The following is a 23,193-nucleotide window of genomic DNA, read 5'->3' on the forward strand; positions in this document are numbered from 1 at the left end:
ATAGATTTATTTGTACAAAGTTACAGATTACCCTAGTAAGGGTTTGGACAGCTTACACAAAAAGTATAATATCTTTTCATCCACATAATGAAATTGAGTGCTTCACAAACCAAAATAAAGTAGATTTGACCCTCTATCATCTACTACAAATGGATCATCATATGGGTACCAATATTACCAGAAAAGGATAGAAAATCTAGACTTCTTTTTTACTGATCAAAGTAAGGATTATGCAGGAAACCTTGTTTGTATTGATTGTCAAACTTCATGTATCAATTTGGGTCCCTTTGTTTGGTCATTACAATATTATTTAAACTTTGGCTTAAAAATATTGTTTTCCATTACATCATTGGTCTAAATTATCGATGTAATTTATTATACTTATTATGCCCTACTAGGAACTTAATTAGTTTTGGCCTTTAATCTAAGCTAGAGGTGTTCTTGCATGATAGTCCCAAAGAGAAGAAGTCTAAAGTCCTCTTAGAGAAAAATTGATCCAAATCAATACATTTCTTCCTAATTTCTTCCTCTAGCATCCATGTGGCTTCCAAGTTTTATAGTCTAATCCATTATCAATTATTTTTTCCCATTACACCTTGTGCCTTGTCATTTTGGATTCTCTAGTATCCACAATAGCTTTAATTTATGTTTCCTTTGTCAATGGTAATTCAGACACCTAGTCTTCATCATTTAGAGTTGAATATGTTTGTTTAACACCTTCATCCATAAAATCTTTGAACATGGTCAAATCTTAGATATTGAATATAGGAGAAAGACCTATATAAGTTGGTTACAACAACTTGTAAAAAATTTCTCCATACTTTCCTAGGATCCTGTAGTGACTAGTATTTTGCATTATAATCTTACCCTAACTATCTTTGGAAATTCTCTCCCTATTCAAGTGTATCATTATTGTATATCTTTTCTCCTAACATTTTGGTCAGTTGTAAACACTTCCATAAATTAGCTCTCACCTTTTCATGAACCTCTCTCATTGCTTCTACTATATCTTCAGCATGAGAACTCCTCTTATCCATACTCTTCATATGCCTCAATTTAAACTATCATTTATCTTTTTTGATATACTATCTTAAAAGGACTAATACCATTTCTCCTATTTGTCCATTCATTATAGGCATATTGTTCCTATGGTATTAATACATCCCATTCTTTCCCATGATCCTTTATTAGACACCTTGACATGTTTTTGTTAAATAACTAAGGAGGGAGGGGGGCTCAATTTTCCTCGGCTATCGAATAGGGCCTTAAAAAACTCTCAGCATCTTACAAACTTAAACTTTTCCTATATCAAATTGGTAACTATATTAAAACTTCATAATAATATCTAATTCATCCTTCACTAGTAAATTGTTAGCTTTCACCAAGTATCAGAGTAATAAACTTTTAACTATATACTTCATGTACTGAGTTACATCAACAAGAAGTATACCAAAAATAAGAATAAAATAACATGTAACACAATAATCTACACATTTAAACACAATAATTTTTAACATGAAAACCCTATTAAGAGAAAAATCACCTACGACTGATCACATCAAATTTGTAATATCAGATCTTCACTTCCTTTCCTTTACTGATTATTTTCTCCTTGTTATATATTCATTCATTTCTATCCCTTGTCAACAATGCATATGTATATTTTAGCTCTTCCTTAGCTCATGTTCAGATGTTCTCTTATACCATGATCTTCCTTCCTTCCATACCTACATATTTCATGTTTAGATCTTCTCTCCCTTTGAAAAAAATGACAAAAAAAAACTAAAAACTTTAATATAATGGTAGTTGTACCTTGTACTTTACATGTGCTAATACATTTTTGTTTTAATAAATCTTTTCTTTCTTTCTTTCATCTTCTTCACATATTTAGGACTACATAAAGAGTGAACTCCTTCTTCAACTCCAAATAGATATTCCTAGGGTATATTGGTTGTAGTGTTTCTTTATTAATTTTTGGCTCTAGTTTTAATAGTCCCAGCTATCTTTTTGTGTACTATTTTCTCTATTTGGTGTGTATGGTTAGCTCTATGCCATGAATCTCCAACCATGAAACCCTAGTCTACCATAGAAAGCCTGCACTGCATCCCTAGTTCTGCCAATAAAAAAACACTACAACTTTGCAATAAGCCTGATGAACAGCTTCACAATTTCTGAAGCCAGATGACAATGCAAATTTTGAGCCACCTGATGAACAGCTTCACAATTTCTTGGATTGAAGCAAAAATCATATATATGCATGTTCTTGTGTCTAATGTCATATGTTGCATAGTAATTAATATCTGTTGTATAGATTACACTGATGTTGGTATATGTTATGCTCTCTTCTATATTAGAACATTCTAACCTTTTATTTATGGATATGGTGCTCAATTTGGTCACGTTGTAATCTGTATCTGGTGTCTCATTTGTAATAGCTGGTTTAGTAACTACATAGATAAGCTTAATGTGATTGTTATAAAAATATTGTTATGTAATGGTGTTTCATGTGTTGGCCAAGGCTAGTTTGAAGGCCACCCACTTCAATACCTTGCTAGCATTTATAGATACAGAGTTCTATAATATCATGAAAAATAATCAATATAAAAAAGCTCATTCTCTTTGTAACATTTTTGGCTTTCATTTTAATTTCATCTTTTCTTCTATTATGATAGGCAAGCTGGAGAGAAGTTCTATATTGAAGGCCATATGTGCAGGATTTAAAGAAACTACCGAACCTCTAATTTGTTTGACTGGAGGTAGATTCTTGATTCTTTGCCTTAGAACACTATCATCTTCAAAATCTTATATGAAATCTATATGACCATTTCATTTCTTCAATATTCCCTATGGATGTCCCTATCTAACTATATATCTTTTAATTGCATATAATAACTAATTTATGTGCTTTTTCATGACTATGTTTGACTCATATAATTGTGATCTCTCTAGCACTATGATGTCATTTAATATGTCTTGCTAAAGCTTGTGAATTTTGTTCCTTTTGCCATGTTATGTAATATGTCTTGCCTTGTAGCTTATATGTTTTGAAATTTCTATTAGGCCTTGTAGCTTGTATAATTTGATTGCTGGAGAGCTTCTACAGCTAAGCAAGAAGGTCGTTGCAAGAGTTATAGCCGCGCGCTCAGGTATGAAAATTGTATATTTTTTAATCTAATGTATATTTTAACTAGACTTTTAGCTTATATGTTTTGAAATTTTTTTTAGTGGCTTAATGTTGTAAGGTCTCTTGAAATAAGACCTTCAGGTGGTTGGTCAAAGTTTTACAAATAATCTTATCCACAAAGTTGCCTAGAGCAATTGACTGAATGTTATAAAAGGTGATTGGGTTAAATGTCTTAGGAATAAATTCAAAGAAATTATTTTTAAAATATTAAATTATTTAGCTAGGTCTAAGAAGATTTGTGTACTTTTGATAGTTTTTCTTAGTTTGTGAAAGTTGTAGACCGAAGTTTTCATAGCCTGATTTTTGCTTCCTGCAAAGAACGATCATGTCAGATAATATAAGTGAAGAACAAAATAGGGAGACAATTGCTAGATTGTGGTCTAACTTGAAAAGAAAAGGTGATGGAAAATTTTATTGTCCTGCAAAATTTTTAAGGGCTTAAATCATAGAAGACTGAAAATCAAAACAGTTAAGAGACATTGTAGGGAGAATGGTCACATTGAAGGGGGGCATGACTATCATCCACTGGTAACTTGTTCATTATATCATTTTAACAATTTATATACATATGAAATCACTTGATGATGAGTTGATTGTCATGGTTTATTTATGTTAATCAATTTTATATAGGTTGATCTCCCCAAGGAAGTACATGATATGAACCACAACAATCTGAAGAATATGGTTTTTGAAGTGGAGGAACATGGAGGTGCAAATATCCAAGGTGAAGATAATGATCCCATGGAAGATGATGATCATGCACCGAAAAACACAATTGAAGATGATGGTATAAATAAATTGATCCATGACACATTTAGTCCAAGCATATCTGATCATGATGATGATGATAGACTCGATGTACCTCTACTTGAGAAGGCATACAAGCCCCTATACAAAGACTCCCAAATAACTCTTCTCTCTATTGTATTGCTGTTGTTGAACTTGAAGGTTATGAATGGTTTATCCAACATAACAATGTCACGTATGTTAAGGTATGTCATATATGTCTTTATAGTTAACAAAGGGTGAATAATGTACCACTAATATTGTTTATATTAACAACTTATATTTTTTGTTGTAGATTGATAGGTGAGTTTCTATTACCACCATCAAATATTCTACCTCACTCATATCGAGAATTATCTACTGTTATGAAAGATATTGGAATGGAGTATGAAGTAATACATGCTTGTCCCAATGATCATATTATATATTATAAAGAACATGAATTTGCAACACAATGCCTTGTATGTCATACAAGTAGATATCAAACAGATCGACTAACAAAAAAGGTGTCTCAAAAGGTTCTTCATTACATCCTCGTTATTCCACAAATGCGACAATTATTCAAGTGTAGTAGCTTGGCTCAATTTATGGATTATCATGCATGCAATAGAAGTTGAGATGACATTATTCAAATCCCTGCAGATGGTTCAACATTTATGCACATAGAGGAAAAGTGGAAACACTTCAAAGAAGAACCTCATAATCTCAAGCTTTCATTGGCAGCAGATGGTGTCAATCCATTTGGAGAGATGAGATCTGTTTACTTGGTGTGGCCTATTTTTGTTATCAACAATAACATTCCTCTGTGGATGTCAATAAAGAGGGAGCACATTATGTTGGCAATGATTGTTCTAGGTATCTTATCATTTGATAGTTATTAATTTACATGTACTTACAAATCTTGCAGTAAAACTGTCACAATAATTATGTAATGTTACTGTTTATTCAAGTAGGTAAATATCAAGTAAAAGATATGAATGTATATATTGAGCCTCTTATCGACGAGTTGGTGGAGGTATGGAACAATGTCACTATGTATGACGTGTCTAGACCAATAGGACAAAGACAATTTCAATTCCATGCAATACTTGCATGGACAATACATGATGCTCCAGGGCTAACACATTTTTGTGGTATGTTATAGTGAATTCAAGTTGTGCACAATAATTCTAATTATAAAAATCAACATATTTAATAATCCAATTATATCATTATCTTGTAGGTCTTCAAACAAAGGGAAACTTTGCATGTCCAGTTTGTGGTCCAAAGATGAAATCTCACCATTCAAAAAGTTTAGGAAAGTAGGTGTTTGATGAGTGTAGACACTTCCTCCATAGGAATCATAAGTATCAAAGTATGGAAAAACATCTTTTTAATGGGAAAGAAGAGACTACATCAAAGCCACGAAGAATGACACCTCGCCTATGGAAGTTGGAATATAATAGAATTAATCGTCGAGGTAATGCCATTCCACCTAATGGTTTATGTTTGTAATTTATATATTTCTATTGTGATGTTTGTTTACTAATTGTGTAATTGATGATCGCGAAGGTCATCAAGGCAGTACTGACAACCTTCTAAAGGGACTAAAAAGCTATCCTAGACAATTTAATAGGTTGCCCTACTACGAGCAGTTACAAATTGTGCATTTGTTTGATACTATGCATATTGGAAAGAATATAATAGAGAAATTGTGAAAAATATTGGATGGAAGGCATGACAAAGAAAAAATTGTCAAAATTTGTAATGACATTCATGAATCCAATCATGCATCGAAGACACTACTACATTTAACTTCAATTTTCGACCAAAATTTTTGACCATCAACTAAATAAGTTTAGGTTGGTCGGAATGTTAAGGCAAAAATTTATATTTTTTACATGTAAGCCCCGTGTTGATTGAAATTTTGACCAACATGGGGGCGGGGGTTGAAATTTTGAAAAAAAAAAATTTTAAAAACAAAAACATTTCTCAGTTCGTCTTTCACGCGCGGGTTCATTTGGTTTTTTTTTTTGCAGAGGGTAGGGCTATTGTCTAATGTCAAACACAATCACAAGCTCACATGATCCTTTTATTTTGGAAAAAGATGAATAGAAAGATGAAGACGTGCAGGAGTGTTTCACGCCTGAGTCACGCCGACTCCTCCTGCAACTCCATATGCATCGGCTTTTTCAGGTTAATCTTCACTTTCAGGTCAAATGATCATGACAAGCAGCATCAATAAAGACTTATCATATGCAGGTGTTTTCTTGTACTATTATTCAATGTTAGGAGAGTGTAGATCTAAGCTGGGAGTAGAAGAACAAGGATTCACTCTTGTTTCTTTGGTTTTTAGTATGGCTTCAGAGAAAAAAGCATCCTTATCAAATGTCAGGGTTTGGGAAATGAAGGTAATTAGCTTTGTGGGGACCATAATGGTTAATAAACAACTTATGTCTAGATACAACTTCAGATTTGGTATGTTTGAATTATTTGTATTTATCGAATTTCATTTGAATAACTGCTTAATGGATACTTTCTCTAGGAAGAAATAGCATGGAAACTGCTTAATTTTTAGCTTTTTAATTCATTCATTAAGACTAGGATCAGTAAAATTGTAGTTGTATTATTTTGTCTCATAATGACAGGATATGTTTATTGTTCATATTAATTACAATTTAAGATATGAATATAAAATCCATGGTCCTAAAGTGTACAATCCTATTTAATGGTCTTTTACTATCATTGCCTCATTCTCGTTTATTCTGTAAACACTCCTTATTTCATAGAATTTGCAATTTTCTAGTTAGAAAAATTGATACTTTTTATAAAAAACTATTCAGGTACAGATTGCAAATTACTAGCTACACTCTGAAGATGAATAAATTCAACCAGTTGTCAGACCACTAGCTAATTGTTGTCCTGCTGAACTGAGTTGCTCTCCTATTTTTGTAGTGTGGACTGCAGATTGTACACATTTGGTGAGCCTCAGTTTTGTTTTGAGTCCAGGATTGTACTTCTCTAAATACGTATGTATTATCAGTGTGTATTATCACTACGTAGATTGTGTTGTGTTTGTAAATAAAATAATGATAATGCAGGGCATGAGCCCATTTTATGTATGTTTTCTCTTCCTTGACATTTTGATTGTGTGGCAAATACCCATTTCAATTAAGTTCTTTTTATGTCCAAATATGGCATTAGCTAGTTTGTTCTTGAAATATTCTTGTACCAGTTCATTTTATAACAATACTCACTCATTGACATCATACAAGGACATTAGGAATCGAATCCTCATTTCAATGAACCCAACATAATTATGGCTAAACATTGTGTCATATTATGTTTGCCATTGCTAACCAGCTTTGGTACTAATTAGAAATTGTACTTGTATAATTAGTTATTACAATTACAAATGCTATGATTCTCCATACCATTTAGAAGTGAAATGTAAGCAAGCTAAAAATTTGTTTGTGAATGAATAGTTGTTTTTTAATGCAAAGTTGTAAGCTCAACTGAGATTCAAAGACAGAGTAGTAAGCTAAACCAACCCAACTCTAGTAGTAAGTGTTGTCTCTATTATTTATTTGTTGAAAAAATTTCATCATAAGTTGCAGAAGCAATTGTAACTTTTCTTGATATTCAGCGAAGATAATTACTGATGGCTGATGACATTTGGCTATGGCTTTAATCAATGCATCAGAAATGCCACATAAATTGAAATAATCTAACACATTCAAAAGCTAAGAAATATAATTTAGTTTTCTAATTAGATGAAATGATCTATATACAATTATAAAACACTAATACAATCAAGCAGCATGGCAGTATAACTCCTAGAAGTAGCAATAGCAAACCAGCAAAGCCTGCTGGAAAAAAAATAGCAGTAGCAAGAAATTCAATACTTATGAGGGGAAGTATTGGGATTCATCAATTAAACCCTAAATGAAACACATATTCATCGTATGATTGAGGTTATGGTACATAGGCTCTACAATATTTTCTTTTAACTTTAACATTTGCCTTCCATTAATACAAATCTGAGATGAATACTTTTTAAAGAGTAGAAAAAGCAAATATTTAGGGATACCAGTTACAAATAACTTCTTAGCCACATAAAGACCTATCCTTATTGAATCTCAGTTATTTTATTAGTACAAATTGAAGACTTATTTTAGCAATGTTGTCACCAAATTTGTTTCAGCAATAGTCAATAACATGGATTTCTTGATGGACCATGGTATAAATGTCCCTCTTGCGATAAAATAGCGTAGTAGTGTATTTTTTATATTAAATTACTTAAAAATATGATATATAGCTATTTAAGTAAAAGATAGGTAGAACAGAATCAGACCAACTATTTGGTGAAGTGTAGACAAAAGAGAATTAGTTGGATTGTTGTTACTGGAGCTAGTTGAATAGGAGATAAGGGTCACAACGAGGAGGTTTCCCTAGCCATATTGGAGGCCTTGGCCATAGAATAAGCTTATGCTTGTATCCATTTATCTCCTTTTCTTGATCAGTAGGACACAAGAAAAGATGAGACCATAGTTAGTGAAACTTTACACTATCATGTCAGCGAAGGATGCTATAGTCACATAGATCAGCCATATGATGGTGGAGAGAAACTTTAAAATTCATGTTAAAGGGACTTGAGAGATGTGTGAAGGGAGTATTGGAAAAATATGTGAGAGAAGTTCAAAAAAAAAACTAGTGTTCCTTTGGTAAGAGAAGTTCAAAAAAAACCTAAGGGAGTATTGGCTAAACAACAAACTAATGAGTAAAATATGTGAGAGAAGTTTGAAAAAAAAACTAAGTGTCCATTTGGTGAGTATTGGCTAAACAACAAACTAATGAGTAAAATATGTGAGAGAAGTTTGAAAAAAACTAAGAGAGTATTGGCTAAACAACAAACTAATGAGAAAAATATGTGAGAAGTTCGGGAATAAAACTAAATATGTAAGAGAAGTTTGGAAAAAAACTGTGTCCCTTTGGTGAGTATTGGCTAAACAACAAACTAATGAGTAAAATATGTGAAAAAAGTACCAAAAGGAAATTTTGAGTTTGAAGGATGAACTTGATCAATTAAGGAGGGGTATTATTGTGACAACTAGTCAGGAGGAGCTTATGACATTAAGGCAATAGGTCCTTTCCTCTAACCAATTTGTTACTTTCTCCTTGACATTGGGATGTCTTGTGTATTGCATTTTTGAGTTACATTTTTGTGATCCAATTTGAATGGTTTTTTTAATGGTAGCCAATGATTATAAATTGTGTTTTGTTTATTGAAGAAAATGATGTATTCATGTGTTTCTGTCATTTGATCTACATGTGTGTTAGCATTGTTAGGGGTGTAGTATACAAAATTTTATGCATTTTCTTTGGTCGCAGTAAAACTTCTTTAGCTTGTTTAGCTTATGAATGTTAACATTTAGTTCCAATTGTTTATATTTGTAAAGAGAATTTTGTTTTTCATCATGAGCAAAGTCAATATACATGTGATATCCTTGGCATCCATGTTTTAATTGCTTAAACAAATATTGACGATATAAGAAATACGAGCACTTGTTTATGAGAGGCTTTTTAACTATTTTCTTCTGTAGCTGTTCATCCTATGTTCTATGCTTTAATATTTTATTTTTCAATGTTTAGGAATCTATAAGTATATAATCTTCTTATACCCAACTTTCCTTGCAGGTTTTTTTTCCTTGCATTACTTCCCAAGAAAGCTTGGAGGATGAGAAAATCAAAGTTAATCTATTTCAGTATTTGGCCTTCATCTGCTTAAGTTCTAACCACAACATCATCTTTGCGGAAATTTCTCTCTTTTCATTGAGAGAGTGTAATTTAACATTGTCAGAAATTGTCATTTGACATTTTGATTAGTTCTTGCTTGTTGAGATGCTTTCTCTGCACTGCCTAAAATTTGCAAATGCGGTTCTCTCTGTACTGGCAGAATTGTTTATTGATGATGTTATGATGTGAGGAATGCTTAAGTCAGGTTCCAAGTTTAAAGTTGCACAAATAAATTGCATTGGCATTTGGCCTGTAATCTTGGAGACTAGCAATATGCCATCATGGTGGAGGAAATCTTCTTCAAAAGAAGTGAAGAAGAAAGGAAGTAAAGATAATATATTTGATGGTTTTCAAAAATTCAAGTTTTTGTCAAATGATAAGGGAAGCTTCAAGTCTTCAGGAGGCTCTCGAAGAGACAGTCTTGATACAGCTTCTGAGAATGGGCCTGGACTTTGGGTAGACTCCAGGTCACCATCACCTTCCAACCCTGTTTCACATTGCCAAAGTTTTTCCTAGAGGCCAAATGGAAAACCGCTTCCTCTCCCATCTGCAGTACCATCAATATTGGGTCGTTCAGAGTCTCGGATGAATGTGCCTCAATCATTGGGGAATATATATGGGAGGTCATCTCCTGGTTTGCCACTTCCTTCACTTGATTTCATATTAAACAGGCTGGATGCCACAGATTTGGATGGAGGTTCATCATTGTCACCTATTTCTAATGTGAGTTATGTAGTTAGTTTTGAAATTGCAGATCTGCAACAAAACAATTTGCCATTAAATGCAAATTGTAATTATTGTAGTTTAGACCTCTCTGGTAGAGTCCTAGCAAATGGTTTTGGTTGTTTGAGGTAAGTTCTCCTTCATAGCCTAACATAAATTATATTGGTATCTTAATCTCATTTTAGCTATTTTGTTCTCATCTTTTAACATGTATCTTATGTAATATTTTGCACTATTGTTCAAATGTGATTGAAATGCACTTTTTTTGGAAGGCTATTTTCCTGTACTAACACATCCTTTTGTTATGTACAAATTGAAGTGTGATGAATGTAGAACAATCTCCTAAGCTCAGTAGGAAAAATTTAGGAAAGGATCTTTTGAGACCTGGTAGTCCGCTTTCCCACCACAATAATCACTCAAACATACCCAAAAAGTTTCTGTTGGGTAATAGAGATACTCCACCACATCTGCAAAGTCCAGTTAATGGAATACTAGCAAGTGCACCAAAAAGTTCCATATCAAGTCCTTCAAGGAGTCCAATGCAAGCATATGTTTCTTCTGAATAACATAGAGCAATGCTTTCTAGGCAACAAAACCTTATCCTGAGATGGCTTTATTTGGGTTAGATCATTGTTCTAGTCCTGATTTAGGTTATAATTCAGGGAATAATTCTATGGTTGGAGATATGGCAGGACAACCCTTTTGGCAGCAGAGCAGGGGCAGCCCAGAGTGTTCACCTATTTTGACCTTGAGAATGACAAGTGGTCCAAGCTCAAGAGTTCAGAGTGGGGCTGTTACTGCTCTGCATCCTCATGCTCTTGGACCAGGTCCTAAATCCCCAACTAGCTGGTTAGAAGAAGGTCAACACCATGGGCATCGGTTGCCACTACCACCACTATCTATTTCAAACTCATCACCCTTTGTTGCTTCTGGTTCAGCATCTTCCTCATCTTCTACAATTCCTCAAAGTCCTGGCAGGGATGAAAATCCTTTAAGCCCTGGATCACGCTGGAAGAAAGGAAAAATTTTGGGAAGGGGAACATTTGGACACGTTTATGCTGGTCTTAACAAGTATGTCTCTACTATTCAATCATTTTTGCAAATTGATTACTCATGATCTGTATAGTGTTTTGCCTATTAATTTGTTGATCACACATGTTATTGGACAATATAATTTTCTTGATAATTGTACTAAGTCTAGCTTGTTAGGATAAACCACGGACAGAAATAAAAAACTACATGCAAATATAACCAATAACAAAAATATTAGATCACACAGAAATGAACAGAAGGCACCAAGATTTAACATGGTTCACCCAATCCCTGGGCTACGTCCACCAAATAGCAAGTCCGATCTTATTACAATCCAGTGATTACAACCTGATTACAATCCATAATCCCTTACAGATCAATACCGCCGCAAGAACCAATTTCATATCACAACATAATAAAAAAAAATACCTAACCCTAAACCCTTTTATACAAGTATTTTATTCATTTTAAGGTTACAGCATGTTGGCCATATGTCAGCCATAATATGTTGGCTACTATGTCGGCCACGGCCCAAAAAAAAATTTTGAGGCGATGCCTCGAACCCCACTATTTATGAAGTATGTACAGTACTTTCCTGATCAGTCACCATAATCTAACAATCTCCCACTTGGGAACTGATCAGGCTCCACATTAAACAACAATCTCCCACTTGGAGACTTATTCTATACCAATACCACTACCACATGGGGCTCCCACTAGATCAAACCACTCTAGACTCTGTTGTTCTTTTATTCATGGTCAGTCTAAAAGACCAACCAAAGTTGAAGAGGAGTTAAACTTCTCCCTTGTTACAACCTTTGTCAACATATCTGTTGGATTTTCATTGGTATGTATCTTCTCTAGCTTTAACTATCCATCCTCCAAAACTGGCTTAATGAAATGGTACCGCAACTGTATGTGTTTGGTCTTAGAATGCAGAGCTGAATTCTTAGCAAGATGAATGGCACTCTGACTATCTGTGAACAAATAATTATCCTTCTGAGGATGTCCCAATTCTTCCAACAAGAACTGAAGCCATATCATCTCCTTGGTTGCCTCGGTAGCAGCAACATACTCTGCCTCTGTAGTGGATAGAGCATTAATCTTCTGTAACCTAGAAACCTAGCTCACGGCTGCCCCACCAATAGTAAAGACATAACTTGTAGTACTCTACCTGGTATCAATATCCCCAGCCAAATCTGAGTCAACATAGCCCTATAAATTAGTAGTAGAGCCCCCAAAGTGTAAACACTTATTGGATGTTCCTCTCAAATATCTGAGAATCCACTTGACAGCATTCCAATGCTCAAATCCTAGATGACTCATATACCTGCTAATGACTCCCACTACATGTGCAATATCTAGCCTAGTGCATACCATAGCATACATCAAGCTTCCTATAGCTGAAGTATAGAGTACCTTGGACATCTTATCCTCCTCTTCCTATGTCTTGGGACACATTTCCTTAGTCAATTTCAAATGACTAGGTAAAGGTTTGCTGATAGCTTTAGCATTCTCCCTAGAGAAATGTTGCAACACCTTCTCAACATAAGCAGCTTGAGATAGCATCAATGTTCTATTCTTCCTATCTCTGCAAATCTTCATACCAAGGATTTGTTTTGTTGCCCCCAAATCCTTCATAGAAAATGCATGTGCTAACTGGTATTTCAGCCCCTTAATATGATCCATGTTAGACCCAGCTACAAGCATATCATCAATATATAAACATAAAATAATGTAGCTATCATCATCCAACCTTTTAAAATAAACACAGTAATATGAATGACACGTGTTATATCCATGCTCATGCATAAAACTATCAAATTTCAGATACCATTGCCGAGGTGCTTACTTCAAGCCATATAAACTTTTCTTCAATTTGCACACTAAGTTCTCCTTAACTTTGACCTCAAAACCCTATGGTTAAGCCATATATATTTCTTCATCCAAATCACCATGAAGAAAGGTTGTTTTAACATCCATCTGCTCTAAATGCAAATCTTCAGTAGCCACAAGACTTAAAATAGTACGAATAGAAGTCATTTTAACAACAGGAGAAAATATCTCATCAAAATCAATTCCCTTTTTCTATGCAAATCCTTTTACGAATAACCTGGCCTTAAATCTTTTCTTACCTCCTTCCTCTTCTTTCAACCTGTAAACCCACTTATTCTGTAAAGCCTTTTTACCTGCAGGCAACTTGCACAAATTCCATGTCTTATTTTTCAACAAAGAGTCAATTTCATCTGAAATGTCCCTTTTCTGATTTTACATGATATTTCCAACCTTTAATCAAATCTTTAAGATCAAACAACTAATATCACAAAGATCCTCCAAATTTCTCCAGAAACCCCAAATCGGGTATGCCAGAAATTGTGCCAAAAGCTTCACAGCTTCACCAATTATTAATAAATCTGAAAGTGGACATTTTTTACAGAAATTTCAGCAGCATAAAAGCCTACAAAATGAAATTTCCATATCCGTATAACCTTTATACAACAGTTCTCAAATGTAGGACAAAAACTATGCTCATCGGGCTCTCGAAATTAACACAAAAATGCCCGGAAACACCACACAACACTAATAAACTATCTCAGAATTTTAATCATGTTCCAATACATATATTCAGATCTATTTTAACAGCTTAAAGTTTGAAATACAGCAGCAACCAAAACTGATATGAAATGCTCAACTGAAAACACCAAACTCATGCAAAAAACACACCCAAAAAACCCACAAATCTACACTGTTCAGCACAAAGGCAAACTCTGTATGAGCATGCACATGAAATGGCTTCAAACTCCCATCCTTAGCCTTCCAGGAAACTTGCAAACTCCCTTTCTTGGGTCTCCCTGGAAACCTGCAAACTCCCTTTCTTGGGTCTCCTTCTCCACAGGTTTGGCAGCCTCTGAAGAATAACAAAGAATGAGCAAAAATCAAGTTCTCCCCTCCGCCCAAAATGCCTCCAAACCCCTTAAAAGAGGGCATAACTGTAACTCACATCCAAGAGAGGTTAATGAAACATATTTTAATAATAATTTTCATTTATTAGTCCAACGGTTTCCAAAGATTAACCCCCTTTTTTCGAAACTTCACTTTCTTGGGCCTGCCTGGCTTAGCAAAGATTATTATTTTTTAATTATTTGAAAAGGGGACATGAAAAGTCCTCCCCTCCCAAACATTTCTTGTCCTCAAGCAATGGTTGAACAATAAACCAATCAATCCACCTGGATCCTAAATGTAGTCATGAACTATACTACTACCAATTAACACATGCTCCTGCAATATTCTCTGCAATATGACCAAGAGGAATCCATAATCAAACTGACAATTATAGCTCAACCAAACTCCAAAATCACCACTACCACAATCAAAAACCCATGAGGCACAAACTCTTAGAACATCAGAACCCAAGCAAAGTGGACAAATCAAACTACCAACACAGTAAATACCATCAACGCATCCCACTGGCCTATACGGAATGCACAATCCAACTCTGCAACAATGGTGAATGCTCTCGAATGAAACTGTACCAAGTATGGAGAATCCACACACTATACAACTCCTGCAGTCAACACAACTTTGAAAATCACCGGCCACTATCTCATAACCATAACTACCATGCACCCCTGATGGTGAAAAGCTATCACAAGATAAATAGCAAGAATTGGAACCCAAACCAAATCTTCTTGCCATCAACTCCTCAACACAAGGATTGCTAACTGATGTACATACCTTGCAATATAATGTTGATAAAAAAAACCAACCTTAGTCAACAACTCACCATGAACAAGTGATACAACCCACTGTGACTGATCACCAGCTAAGTCAGGAGATGTCATAGCCAAAGGAGTAGAATCAATAACAACACCCGCTGAAGCATCACTCTAAAACTCCTGCTCTAAGTCATGTATTATCAAGCTGTCAACTGTAGAACCTATCGCCATGTCATGCCCATCAAAACTCTCATCTTGAGGCATCAAATTGTCCCATAACTGATGATAAGCACTAGGAACCAAAGTATATCTCTGTATCATTATCTCATCAACATGGTCATCAAAGGTAAATTGATGAGCATACCTCACAGTGTAATGCCGATAGAATGCACCAATCTCAGTCAGTGGCTTAGACTGTAATCCAGATGAAACTAACTACAATTGATCATTAACCATGTTGGAACTAAGTACTACCTCTGAAGATATCACCAAGGGAGTAGTGTTACTAGTAGGAACCATGCCAACTGCCGACTCACCAACATCACACATGATCTTTGATAAATCTCTAGTCTCTATGCCATCAATACTAGAGGCCACCACCATGTCAGGCATACAACAATCTGCTACAACACCCAACTCAATTGAACCTAACTCTAGTGGTAATGAACTTGATATTCCAATGTTAGTATCAAGAATGGATGCATCCCCATCTCCACTATCTCTGACAATCTCGGCCATGGACATCCTCGGATCACCAAACACCACTGCTTGTGACTGTATAGAATCAGGTGAAGACTGTAGTCGCTCTAACTTCATGGTCACCTTAGCCAAATGAAAATGTGACTCCTTGAAAGCCAACTGTGTACTCTCAAGAATCTCAGAAGTCACCACAAGCTGCTCAGTAAGCTCACTCACCTCATCTTCCTTGGCCAACAATGCATCATATGTTGTACTGCCCCACTTCATAAGATAATCTCTGTCAGCTACCAACTGCATATAATCCTATCTCAGAATCTGGATAGCCTCCCATAAAGAGTGGAACTCTATCAAGGAAAGATAACTGCCTCCCTGCTCATCACTAGTAGGAGAACCCCATCCATAAACTGCTAACAACTGACGAGCAGCATCGAAATGCTGGCAAGTGATAGCAATGTCTTGGTCACTAACTCTCAAATGATTAGACACATGATGGCACTGGCTTGACTGTCTCCTAAAAACCTCCTCTGATGCACTGTCTAAAGGAGTATCCTCAAAGTTACTAGTCTCTAGAGTATTACCATCCATATCCTGTGAATCAAATCTAAAACTCATATCAACATATGGAGTATCAAAAACATTAGCATTGCTGTCCAACTCCTCTATACCCAAGGAAACTAAATCTTCAAAATTGCCCACTGCATCCTCCTGGATGTCATCAATGCCAATATGATCCTGGGACTCATCTATACACACTGCCAAATATGAAATATCATCAACACATTCTAGCAAGTATGGTCGACTGGATATATGAACAAAGCCCAACATCAGTGTATAAAAACTAATACCAACATTGGACAAGCTGCTAGCACAAGAAAAGACAACACCGTGCAATCTGCTAATCAAATCCATGATAGCACCTAAACAAACACTGCTACCAAAAAGTGTTAAAGATCTCCTGTCAACTGAATCCCAAATGCCAATATAACAATCTTGAGTCCATATCTGTAAACTAGAATCAGCTGGTAACTCAAGAAAAATCCTCACTTGAGTAATATGACCAATACCAACTAACTCCACATACCTATCATGATGAGATAATGAAGTCAAAATACTATCTTCACTCACCTTCAGCTAGCGGGATAAATCATGTGAAGTACTACCTGCCTCAACCTCATGTGATGAAGCATCTAATTGTGCCTGGTACTCTTTCTCAGCAAAGTCATGAATGCTCAATGTTTGCTCATCTCTACCAGGTATCTCACCATCCTGCACACCAACATCCTCATAATCATCATCTGAACCCACTACACTGTAGTCACTGCCTATTGTAACTATACCATCTTGAATACCTATGGCATCACCCTTTGACAACCTGTAAACAGTTGTCTCAATTTGAGTATCAAGTTGACCGTTACTATCAATCTGTGTAATATCCTTTCCCACCACCTCCTATGGTAGAGTAGAATCTGAGACCTCTACCTGGCTATCAGCTAGTTTCTCAAACTCCTCATGCAAGTTCTTGGGAATTGTGTCATCTTTCCTGTGAGAAAATCTGCCAAATAGAAATCCAGTCAACTTATCCACCTTAGCTGGGTCAGATAACATGTCATTCATTATACGGTGGTGCTCAACCAACTATTTAGACATGTCATGGCTTATTTTCATAAGTTTATCTCGAATGTCTAAATAACCATCCTTTCTACTATTTTGACTCTGGCTATCAATTGTCCAAGATCATTCCGTCTGAGACTCTGTACTATACCTGTCCATTCTGGATAAAGTAGAGTGTAACCCCAATAGGATATAACTTCTTCAAACACCAAGAACTAACATGCAAATGATTAGAAGTAGCATGCAACCATAGATTTGGACATGCAACTGATTAGAAGCAACATGCAACCACCAAATTATGACATGCAAGATCTGGGTAGTTGTCAAAACTGACATGCAAGATCTGGGTACTTGTCAAAACTGAAATGCAAACTTCTACAACCACCAAATTCACCAAGAACTAACATGAAAATGATTAGAAGTAGCATGAAACCATAAATGTAGCTGATTAGAAGCAACATGCAATCATAAATTATGACATGCAAGATTTGGGTAGTTCTCAAAACTGAAATGCAAGATTTGGGTAGTTGTCAAAACTGACCTGCAAACTTCTACAACCCTCAGGCTGGCAAGATCATGGCTCTGATACCACTGAAATGTTTCTTTTTTAATTTTACATGATATTTCCAACCTTTAATCAGATCTTTAAGATCAAACAACTAATATCACAAAGATCCTCCAAATTTCTTCAGAAACCCCAAATCGGGTATGCCAGAAATTGTGCCAAAAGCTTCACAGCTTCACCAATTATTAATAAATCTGAAAGTGGACATTTTTATAGAAATTTCAGCATCATAAAAGCTTACAAAATGAAATTTCCAGATCCATATAACCTTTACACAACAGCTCTCAAATGTAGGACAAAAACTATGCTCATCGGGCTCCCAAAATTAACACAAAAATGCCCGGAAACACCACACAACACTAATAAAATATCTCAGAATTCTAATCATGTCCCAATACATATATTCAGCTCTATTTTAACAGCTTAAATTTTGAAATACAGCAGCAACCAAAACTGATATGAAATGCTCAACTGAAAACACCAAACTCATGCAAAAAACACACCCAAAAAACCCACAAATCTACACTGTTCAGCACAAAGGCAAACTCAGTATGAGCATACACATGAAATGGCTTCAAACTCCCATCCTTAGCCTTCCTGGAAACCTACAAACTCCCATTCTTGGGTCTCCTTGGAAACCTGTAAACTCCCGTTCTTGGGTCTCCTTCTCCATAGGTTTGGTAGCCTCTGAAGAATAACAAAGAATGAGCAAAAATCAAGTTCTCCCCTCCGCCCAAAATGCCTCCAAACCCCTTAAAAAAGGGCATAACTGTAACTCACATCCAAGAGAGGTTAATGAAACATATTTTAATAATAATTTTCATTTATTAGTCCAACGGTTTCCAAAGATTAACCCCCTTTTTCTGAAACTTCACTTTCTTGGGCCTGCCTGGCTTAGCAAAGATTATTATTTTTTAATTATTTGAAAAGGGGACATGAAATCATCTTTCATTGTAGACTCCCACTGAATCTTAGCATCCACCTGCATAGCTTCATCATAACTTTCAGGTTCACCAGCATCAGTAAGTAAAATACAATACAAAGAGGGAGAAAACCTTTGTGGAGGTCTAATTTTCCTTGTTGACCATCTAACATTCACTGGTGTGTGTGGTATTTGTTGTTTTAGTTGTTGCACATCATGAGGAATGGCTGGAACATCAGCCTTTGGAGTATCATCCAATACTACATAATCATCTTCTTTCTTCTCATGTTGCTGCAACAGATCTTTGTACAACACTTTCTCATTGAATATGACATCCCGACTTCTAACAATTTTAAGATTTTCAAAATCCCAAAGCCTATAACCAAATTCATTAATGCCATATCCAAAAAAGACACATTTCTTTGATTTAGCTTCTAGCTTGGTTCTATTTTCAGAGTCTATATGAGAAAAAGTTTCACAACCGAAGGTCTTGAGAAAAGAATAACTCACCTTCTTACCAGTCCATGCTTCCTCTAGAATACCACAACCCAAAGGAGTAGAGGGACATCTATTAATCAAATATACTGTAGTATTGATAGCATCCACCCACATGTGTAAGGGAAACCTAGCATGCAACCTCATGCTCCTTGCGTGCTCCATTATAGTCCTATTCATGCGTTCAGCCACTCCATTTTCATGTGGAGTCCTTGGAACAGTTTTTTGTCTATGAATACCATTAGTGGAGCAATAATCTTCAAATTCATGACTGCAATACTCACCACCATTATCAGATCTGAGACATTTTAATTTCTTACCAGTCTCATTTTCAACCAAGCATTTCCATTTCTTAAAAGTTTGAAATACATCAGATTTTTGTCTAAGGAAATAAACCCATACTTTTCTAGTTGCATCATCAATAAATGTAACATAATAATGAGAGCCACCAAGGGAAGATACCTGAGCTAGTCCCCATACATCTGTATGCACAAGCTCTAATTTCTCCTTTTTGCTTTCCTTCCCTGTCTTTACAAAACTCACTCTCTTTTGTTTTCCATACACACAACTTTCACAAAAATCCATATTCACACATTTCAAACCTGGTAAAACTTTCTTTGAATGAAGTACTTTCATACCTTTCTCACTCATGTGCCCAAGTCTATTGTGCCATAGCGCTGTATCAGAATCTACAGCAGTTATTTGTTCTCCATGCTCAATTATAGCAATTGTTCCTGAACATTCATTTTTCTCTGAAACAATCAAAGTAGAAGGAACGATATGACCTGTACAAAGATATAAGGTGCCTACTTTCACACCTTTTGCTACTACAAGGGAACCTTTTGAAACCTTCCAATTTTTATCATTAAAAGTAACTACACAACCCTCATCACTGAGTTGCCTGGCTGAAATTAAATTTCTACTCAACCTTGGAACATGTCTTACCTCATGTAGTAGCCAATGATTCCCATTCTGCAACTTAATTTTAATTTTTCCCTTTCCAACAATCTGACAGGGTTCATTATCTCCCAAATAAACAAGCCCAAAATCCCCTTGGACATAATCAATGAAATAACCTCTATGAGGTGTAGCATGAAATGAAGCACCAGAATCTAAAACCCATGAATCATCAACACTCTCTAAAGATAGAAGCAAAGCATCCTCTTTGGATTTGTTACTTACCACATTTGCCTCATTGTCTCCATCTGATTTATCTCCTTCATTTTTCTTTCGATTCCAGCAATCTTTCTTTTTGTGCCCTGGTTTCCCATAGTACCAGCAATCATTTGGTCCTCTCAATTGAGACCTCCTCCCCTTTGACTTTCCTCTTGATTTCCCACAATTTCTAGAGTTACTTCCTCTTTCAGTCATTCTACCCCTGCTTGGTGCATTCAAAGCACTTCCTGATGTAGATCCACTTGAGGATTTCCTACGAGTTTCTTCACTCAAAATAACACTGATCACATCATCATATTTTAGGGTACTAGATCCAAGAATAGAATTACTCGCTGCCATTACCAAGCCATTCCAGCTTTCAGGCAAAGAACACAAAATCAAGAGAGCCCTAATTTCTTCATCAAAATTGATACCCACAGAAGATAACTGACTAGTAATAGTATTAAACTCATTTAAATGATCTGCAATAGATCCACCTTCTACCATTTTCATATTAAATAAATGTTTCATGAGAAATACTTTGTTTGAAGTAGAGGGCTTTTCATACAGTGTCGCTAGGGATTTCATCAAATCTTCTGTCGTCTTTGCTTTTGTAATATTAAATGCCACCGATGGTGCCAAGCATAACTGAATGCTTTCGAGAGTGCCTTTCTATCCAAAAGATCCCATTCAGCCTCTGACATAGTTCCCTAATTCTTGGCTTTCCCTTCCAATGGCTTCCATAAATCCTTCTGATATAGATAGTCTTCCATTTGCATCTTCCATAACTGGAAGTTCTACCCATTAAACCTGTCAACCCTCAGCTTACCCTCATTTGCCATCGCTCCCATTCAACCATGAGACTTTCCTGTAGAGGATAACTAAAAGACAACCTCACTCTGATACCACTTGTTAGGATAAACCACAGACAGAAATAAAAAACTACATGCAAATATAACCAATAACAAAAATCATAGATCACACAAAAATGAATAGAAGGCACCAAGATTTAACATGGTTCACCCAATCCCTAGGCTACATCCACCAAACAGCAAGTTCGATCTTATTACAATCCAGTGACTACAACCTGATTACAATCCGCAATCCCTTACAGCTCAATACCATCGCAAGAACCAATTTTGCATCACAACATAATTTTAAAAAAAATGTCTAACCCTAAACCCTTTTATACAAGTATTTTATTCATTTTAGGGTTACAACATGTCGGCCATAATATGTCAGCTACCATAATCTAACATGGCTTTATTTGGAGGGGCAGATAGGTTTGCAAAAATATCATCAATTGATTTGCATGAATTAAACAATTTGTCTGAATTTCTATCTAAAGAGATCTAACCTGTCTTAAAACTCAAAAGTCATTAAACATATTTGATTAATCACTGTAGTTTTCTTTCACTGCATTTCAGCCTGCAAATTCTTATAAACCTTTTTTTTCTCTCTATCTGTTCACGATTTCAAATTGATGTTTTAAATGAGCATTCATAGCTATTTCATCCTTTGCTTTCCTTGATAACCCTTGCTATCCTCTGGACAAAATAGTTTGCATTGTATGATACAAAATTTTCTGTAGATAACTTCCTACCTTTTTTTTGGGCAGAAGTTTGGGTCCTTAGTGTGAATGTTCCTCCATTTAACTAATTTTACAATTAACCTATTTTGAAGTTCTTATTCATGACGTATATAGTGAAGAAATTTGGAAGACAATGAATTATCTCATTGCACCTATATATATTTAGCCTTTTAGGTAGTTATACTCTATTGTTAATGAGTCTGAGAGTTGTACATTGTGAACAACTTGAAGCTGGCCAAGTCAAAATGCAGTCAAGGTTAGAAGAAGAGGAGCAAGCTAAGGCAGCAATTATGAGTAGAATCCAGAGGCTAACCAAGCTGATCTTAGTATCTTCAAAGAATGCAATTCCTACAAATCTTTCAGATAGCCTTGCTAATTAGCACAAACATTCTTTTGGTGAAGATGAGGTAATTATAATTTATATTCAAGCCTTGCAAATTTTAGATGCTTAAACCGATTTGACAAGTTTTTGAAAGATCTGAGTGTGTATTTTTATAGATTAGTTTTTTGAAGTGAACAATTTACAAACTTAAATCTCAATTGGTGCAGCTAGTCAAATCTCAGGCTTATATTTGTTCATCTAATCAATAATGAATAACATGGATACATTTAAGTATGGCAACTTAATTAGAGTGCTCACAATTTGTAACCAACTTGATAGGATGTTAGGAACATATGCTACAATAAGTAGTCTACCTTTTCCAAAAGACCTATATCTACTTGTCATACCTAAATGGGAAAACTGGCATTTTAGATGCTACTTGATTATGTTTTGAAGCATATCCCTCATACAATGTAGGTTTGAGGCTTTATCACATGTCACATAAGGATTCATCTTTTGGGCAAAATATAATTGCTATAAGAATGCATCATGATTTCAAATCACTTAATTGGAGAGCCCCTCAAAGACATTGCAACCATATACCAATGCATACAGAC

The 23,193-nt window shown here is 35.3% G+C and overlaps 1 pseudogene; it reads left to right on the plus strand.

Moving 5' to 3' along the window:
- The first annotated feature begins 10,018 nt into the window (after window positions 1-10,018).
- On the plus strand, window positions 10,019-11,585 carry LOC149570707 (mitogen-activated protein kinase kinase kinase YODA-like; annotated as a pseudogene).
- Window positions 11,586-23,193: the final 11,608 nt, after the last annotated feature.

This window comes from Cupressus sempervirens, chromosome 3 (genome assembly GCF_028749045.1).
Source record: "Cupressus sempervirens isolate cs-2001-9-10 chromosome 3, ASM2874904v1, whole genome shotgun sequence".
Lineage (NCBI taxonomy): Eukaryota > Viridiplantae > Streptophyta > Pinopsida > Cupressales > Cupressaceae > Cupressus > Cupressus sempervirens.